This window comes from Triturus cristatus, chromosome 8 (assembly GCF_964204655.1).
Source record: "Triturus cristatus chromosome 8, aTriCri1.1, whole genome shotgun sequence".
In the NCBI taxonomy this organism is placed as follows: Eukaryota; Metazoa; Chordata; class Amphibia; order Caudata; family Salamandridae; genus Triturus; species Triturus cristatus.
Genome location: NC_140591.1, coordinates 47,707,743 through 47,714,774, shown reverse-complemented (window position 1 = coordinate 47,714,774; position 7,032 = coordinate 47,707,743). Strand labels below are relative to the sequence as shown.

The 7,032-nt window shown below is 49.9% G+C and overlaps 1 non-coding gene across 1 annotated transcript; it reads right to left on the bottom strand.

Annotated features, from left to right (window-relative positions):
* Positions 1 to 479: 479 nt before the first annotated feature.
* TRNAR-ACG (transfer RNA arginine (anticodon ACG)) lies at positions 480 to 552 on the bottom strand. The gene has a single exon. It is a non-coding gene; the product is annotated as a tRNA-Arg (tRNA).
* Positions 553 to 7,032: the final 6,480 nt, after the last annotated feature.

Genomic DNA, 7,032 nt, shown 5'->3' with positions numbered 1-7,032 from the left:
CTTGTAATATACATTAAAAGTGATACATTAAATAACAAGCATTTGCAATGCAATAGGTCTCGCGTTACTGAATGTTTGAGCTATTGGTGTTGCATTATTATTACCAATGCCAGTAGCTCAAACTTTAATAATGCGAGACCTATTGCATTGCAAATGCTTGTTACTTTGTTTCAGACAGCCATTCAGAACTCGCCATTGAACTAGCGACGTTCTGCTTCAGTGCAAGTGCTTAGGACTGTGTGGCGGAAAATGCAATTTTTTGTACATAACGTGATACATCGCAACTGGAAAGAACGACTGTTTCGCAGACACAATAACATTGTTATTTATTTTCTAGAATGGTGGCCGTGCGCGAGTGTCTCCGATGCCACGTTATTTTGGCAAAAAATTCAAATGAAATACGTCACTAGCAACTGTATTTTTATGTTTATAAATTATTCCTATTATTAATATTGAGTTAAAAAAATCTCTACAACACTCGAGCCAGCCAGGAGTCGAACCTGGAATCTTCTGCTCCGTAGGCAGACGCGTTATCCATTGCGCCACTGGCCCGCCGCTGCTGGCTGACGTCACAAGGGGCTGTACGAGCACAGCCCCGCATCATCCATTGCGCCACTGGCCCTGATTCCCAAAGCCTTCTGAAGGAAAGCATGGAGAAGGGTTGTGTGCTAGATGTGGAGAAATGTATTTGGGTAAAAATGCATCTGTGTATGGTCAGTAGAACTTCAGCGCACCTCGAGAGAAAAGGGAGATGAAAAGATTGTGGAAAATACCTGATAATTGATACTAGAGGGCTGGCGAGATCCCGCGGGGTTGGTACCTCCTCACGACTTGCAGGGGCCAAACGTGTTTCCTGCTGGTTGCAGGCGCGCAACACCCATTGGACTCGAAGGGCTCGGTAAACAGTAGAGGACATTGAAAGCAAAATACTCCGGTGTCCCATAAATTGTGGGTCTAGATGTGGGTGTGGCAGCAGACAGGGAGGGAAGTGTCACAGTCAGTTTGTACTAACACTAGGGGATTGGGCTGCTGTTTGCAGCTCACACACATCCCACTGTGATAAAAAGACATCTCCTAGTATTGGCGGTGTTTGCCTGCCAGCAGCACGGATGGGAGGAGGGTTGTGTTGCTGTAGGGAGGGTTGTGTTGCTGTAGGGAGGGATGCGTTGCTGTAGGGAGGGTTGTGTTGCTGTAGGGAGGGTTGTGTTGCTGTAGGGAGGGATGCGTTGCTGTAGAGAGGGTTGTGTTGCTGTAGGGAGGGATGCGTTGCTGTAGGGAGGGATGCGTTGCTGTAGAGAGGGATGTGTTGCTGTAGAGAGGGATGCGTTGCTGTATTGTAGTCCCAGCCCTTTGCCTCCTTTCCATCATCATCTTCAGAGTGCAGTTGTGTGTTTCAGATCGGTATGGGATGCCCGGGACTTTGCTATTCTATATGCATTTCAAGTAGAGGCGCAACTAGAACCGAATTTCGAGGTGGGGGCTACTAAAAATTTCGGGGGGGGGGGGCTGATTCTTCCAGCAATATGCAGAGTGGAGATGCAGGGGCTCTAAGAAGGTGTGAAAACACAACAAAGCCTCGTTAGCAAGTAAACTGTCTTTTAAAGACCTGTGAAGTACTCGGGTGCAGCTGTGTGTGTGCCCGGGAAGCTGTCTCAGCCAGGTTGACACACACGACGGGAGGGGGGGCTGAAGCCTTTTGCGCCCAATGGGCGTTGTGCGCCTGATTTCAAGTACCTCAATATGTTATGTTGTTGAATGATTTCTAAAGCTTACAGCTCCAGCCGCGGCCGCTGCAGGTGAGAGCAGTGGGGCCGGCTGTGGGGGATTTCGAGAGACAACCACAAAGGAAAATTATATAAATAATTAATTTTCCCTCGTGGTCTTCTCTCGAAACCCCCACCCCCTCCCAGCAGGCCCCACCTCTCCACCCCTCTTATCTGCAGCGCCCACGGCTGCACAGCGGCCCCAGAAGGGGCTTCCCGGCACAAATCACGGAAAAGATAAAGCAGCGATGGGAGCGAGAGCCTCAAACTAGAGGGAGAACAGCCCGTTCTTCAACTATTTCCAGAATCGTAGGCGATTTTGCAGGGGTGGCTCCTCCACTAGGGCCGAGGAGCGTCACCCCAATGCTTTCTTGTAGTGCGAGAAGGAGAAACATAAAATAGTAAAACTACCATTGTATGTTTCTGCCTCTTGAACTGCGAGAAAGCATAAGGGTTTGGATGAGCGGGTCTGCTCTAGGGCAGGGGAGGAGTAGTTTGCCTAATGCTGGGGCCGCTGATTGCTTGGTCGCCCTGTGGGGCCGCACACACCAGTCATGTGCACTCTATAGTTCTCCAATGCAGCCTACAAGGAAAACATGGCTTCCCCGTAAGCTCCTTCCTGGGCGACGTCCTGACCAATTACAACACTCCACTGGAGCGTTGTGATTGGCTCAGCGCAGGGGAGGGAGGCTGCCTGCTTCCTAAAGACAAGATGAAGGACCCTGGCGGCGAAAAGGTATGTTTCAACATTTTTATTGTTATTAATTAAATAAACACTCCCCCCCCCGGACCTGGGGCTCGTGGTGGCGAAGCGCCTCATTACCAGGAGATGGAAGGCGCCCGACCCGCCGCACGCGAGGGCCTGGATTTCATCGTTTCAGGCATGGGCCAGAGCGGAGGGGACGGCCATCCGCAGGGAGGACACACTGGGGCTGCGGAGGGAGCCCATGGCGGACCGCTGGGAACAGTTGCTTGCTGAGTTCCGGCGCTTGGTGGGGGAGGGTACCACAGGCGACAGAGGTGAGGCCAGGCAAGATGGCAATGGCGCAAGCGGCGGCGCAGTGTAGGCAGCCTCGCTGGCGAAACAGTATAGCCCCCATTGTCATAGGTCCACTGGTGAGGCGGTAGGGAACACTTGGGGATATCTGCGCCCATTAAGGCTTGGAGGGGTGCCCCTGGAGTTGGGGGGGGGGTCGGGGGTGGGCTGGGGGTGGGAGCACACCATACACGTCAATGCACACGCTGCCTTTGTTATGGGTTCTTTCCTTTGTATTGCATGTAACCTTTTTGATTATATCGACGCCTCAGTTGCATAGGCGAGTTTAGTTTTCCTGTACGGCTCCATGGCTGGTGGGTGGTGGGGTTGGCCCCTTCCTACGAGATGACATCTGAACTCCTACGGGTGAAGGGACTGGGCCCCAGGAGGGCGGTGGCGGGCGCGCTAGCAGACACCAGGCTGTCCCCCCCCCGCCCCCCTCCGGCGGTTGACATGATTTACCATTATGTAAAAGTTTCTGACTCGATGTCTGTGAAATGTGATGCCGTATGATATGCTCATGTATTATGATCTAAAAACCTAATAAAACAGATTTGATAAAAAAAAAAAAAAATGAGGTAAACCAGGTCAGAGCCTTCCCTGTACTCCTGGTTCACTAAGGCAAGTTACATGAATCACATGTGAGACAGTGTCGAAGGCCACACTTAAATCTAGGAGTATTAGAGCCTGGGATTTGCCAACATCTGCTGTGCTGCGAAGCTCTGCGGTAAGTGGTAAAAGAGAAGTTTCAGAGCTATGTGATGGTCTAAATCCATTTTGGCAGCAATACAATATTTAATTTTGTTAAAAAAAAATGATTTGCAGATTATTTACTTGTATCTCCACAACCCGGGATAAAAATGGCAGAAGGGAAATGAGACAATAGTTTTCTGGCTGAGTAGCATCCAGCGAAGGCTTCTTTAAAAGAGGAATAACCTTGGCGTGTTCGGTTATTCACAATAGAAAAGATTTCCATAGAAGTGTTACTGTTGTTTTTTATTTTGTCTGCAAAAAAGTCATCATGGGCTCTCTTGATCATCTTCTGGTAGTATTTAGTCCCTCTCATGTGGTGTATTTTTGCTGCAGCATCGTAGAATTTGCGCCAAGCGCACTCTAGTTTTTTACATTGCTTCTTTTCTGTGAGCAATGTTTCTCTGAACCAAGCGGCGGAGAGCTGCGTCCTAGATTTACACGGCTTGGCAGGAATACAATGATCCGAGGCAGACTTGAGCCATGCTTTAGTAGAAGCCGCTGTCCGTTCTATGCTAGAGTCTAGCTGGGTCACACTCCTTAAAAAAGACAGATGGGTCCAGTTTATCCCATTGCCTTCTCATTGTGGGTTCCCAGTAATGGCTTTCTTTGAGCTAGGAATATCGATGGTCATGGGCATCATGTAATGGTCTGACCAGGTCACTGGCATGGGGGCAGCTCTTTGAAGAGTAGACAAGTTGGAAAAAACAGAGTCCAGCAGATGGCCGGCCATAATTGTCAGCAGAGTGACAGACTGGCGAGCAAGAGTTAATGCTGTGCATATTCAAAGTGAGTGACATTGACCTGACCTTTGAGGGCATGTTAGTAGAGTTAGCAAAATGACCCTTAATAGTCAGAGCGAAGCCGCCGCCCTTGAGTGAAGGGTGTTTTCTTCCTTCTCATTCTTGTGCCTTTATTTGATTGCTGACGATAAATGTGATATTCTGTGTTGCCTTTGTCTTCAAGAGTAACATGCTTTGATAATTATTGACAAAACACCCTCACATTTGTGAGCGGTGGGTGAGCGCAGGGTGAATGGTGGTTGACTACTAGGGGAGAGATGTCTGAGCAGGGGCGGCTCCTCAGCTAAGGCGGAGGAGCGTCGCCCCACTGCTCTCGGAGCAGCGGCAAAGGGAAAAATAAAAAGATAATAAGAAGGAGCTGGGTTAGGGCGAGGCAGGGCTGGTGGCTCAGGGAGGAGGAGTGGATTGTGCACACTAAGAACGCATGAATGCTTGGCGGGCTTTCTAGGCCCAGCCAAACCCTCATGCGCACTTTGCATGTTCCCCACCGGGCATCATTACACAGCCTGGTGGAGAACACGCCCATGCCCTCAGTCCCCATCTTAGCACCGATCCACGGCACTCAGACTAATCACAACTCTGCATTGCAGTGATGTGATTGCTCTGGGGATCCAATCTCAACACTGCATTGCAGCGTTGTGTTTGGCTTAGGGGAGCCTATGTACTTCCGGACTCTTCAACAATGACAAAGGAGAGATGGAGGCAGACGCGGCGCAAGGAGGGAAGTGTTTTTTTCATATTTTGTTCCCCCCACCCTCCCGCCTCCGTTCCCTGCCAGCCGCCACTGTGTCTGTGTGGTGTGTGAGTGGTCTGTGGGTGAAGGGTGATTGGTGGATAGGTGCAAGGTGAGAGGTGCATGAGTACGAGTATAATGCAAGAACTGTGTGAGTCCAGGGTGACTGATGTGCAAGTGCACTGTAAGCGGTGTATGTGTGCAGGATGACTAGTGTATGAGAGTGCAGGGTGATCTGTGTATAAGTTTGCAGGTTAAGTGGTATGTCTGTGTGCAGGAAAAGTGGTGTGTGTGCGTGCAGGATGGGGTGTGTGAGTAAAGAGTGAACTGTGTGAGAGCTGAGTAGTGAATGAGTGCACAGTGAGTGGTTTATGGGTAGGGGTGAACAGTGAGTGAGTGTTGTGTGAGAGGTGCATAAGTGGTGTGTGAGTAAAGGGCCAGTGGTGTGAGTAAAGAGCCTGGTTGCATGAAAAGCAGAAAGTACTAACACATGCCACCTTGGACTGCTGCTTCCTTTCCTAGCGCTGGTGCAGTTTCTGACTGCCTAACGCCACACACACATCTCCGTATCATAGTGCAAATGTGAGTGCAAGAATCTAGCATAGGTTTTGTACTTGAAGGGCACCCTTCCAGAACAAAATGCTATGTTTATACAGGCTTAAAAAACCTTTCTGACTTGTCTGTGTGTTGTACAGTGCGGCACACTGGCAATATTGAACAAGCATTGGCAAAGCCAATCTATTGATTTTAAAGAACCAATAACAAACATATCCATCAGCAAAGAAATTCACATCTGAGACGGAATTCATATGGAAGCAGTTTAAAGTCTAACCATGATGGAAGAAAAACTATTTTTACCTTACCTGTGGCCTTTAAAACAATACATAACTGGGTGCTTTAAACAGGCACTTCTATGTGAGACGTCCTGCCTGGTATTGCTGTGATTACTTACTGGTAATCCCCATTACTCTTAGTTTTTTCCAGAGCTGCCTAAAAACAAAACGTATCGCACAAAGCTATGATGGTGCGTCCGTAATGAGCGGAAGCCTTAGTGGAGTGCAGAAAAGAATTCGAGATGTGTACCCTAATGCTCGTTATGTGCACTGTTACGTCCACCAACTTAATCTTACTATGCAACAGGCAGTATCAAGGATCACCGAGACACAAATTTTCTTTCAGGATGTAGGTGTCACGGCAGCATTCTTCTCACGTTCCCCCCAAAGAACGGAAGCACTTCAGGAGATTGTGGACAAAAGCGTTCCAAGGGGATCCTCAACTCGTTGGAACTTTAACATCCTTACAGTCAGCCTAATCTATGAACATAGGGAGGACCTTGAGAAATGTTTTGACGCCGCAGAAGCCAATGATGACTTTGATTACTGTGAGGAGGCGGCCTCCGTAGCCGGGATGCCCTTTCCGTCGTCCCCTGAACAGAAAGAGAATGAGACGAAAAGGCCGGGAAGGAAAGAGTTAATCCTTTCCCCTACCTCTTGTGTGCAGGGAGGAGCCCCGCCCAGACCCGACGAGAACCAATGGCATCCCCAGGAATGGGGAACTGACGAGTACGAAAGAGACCCGGAAGACCAGCGAGTGGGTGTGGAAGCGGAGGAGCAGGGAGAAGCGCCACGCCAGGAAGAGGAGAGGAGCGGAGAGGAGCCCGTACCCGTCGATCCCGGAGAGGAAGAACCGAGGCCAACCGTCGACCCGGAGAACACTCCCGAAGCCGAGGAAGCCGAGACCTGGTCCGAAGAGTGGTGGACGCCCCAGGTGGACGCTGATGAGCCGCCGCAGCTCCGGAGAGTTGCGGCCACCGCGGTACGTGACACGGGAAGGGGGGGTGGTATAAGTGGAGTCCCGCTAGGGGACTAGCGGGTAGTACTATTGTTGCACAGGTAAAGCGATCTACCCTCTGTCATCTCACCATAGTCTAAGAAAGGTATACAACGC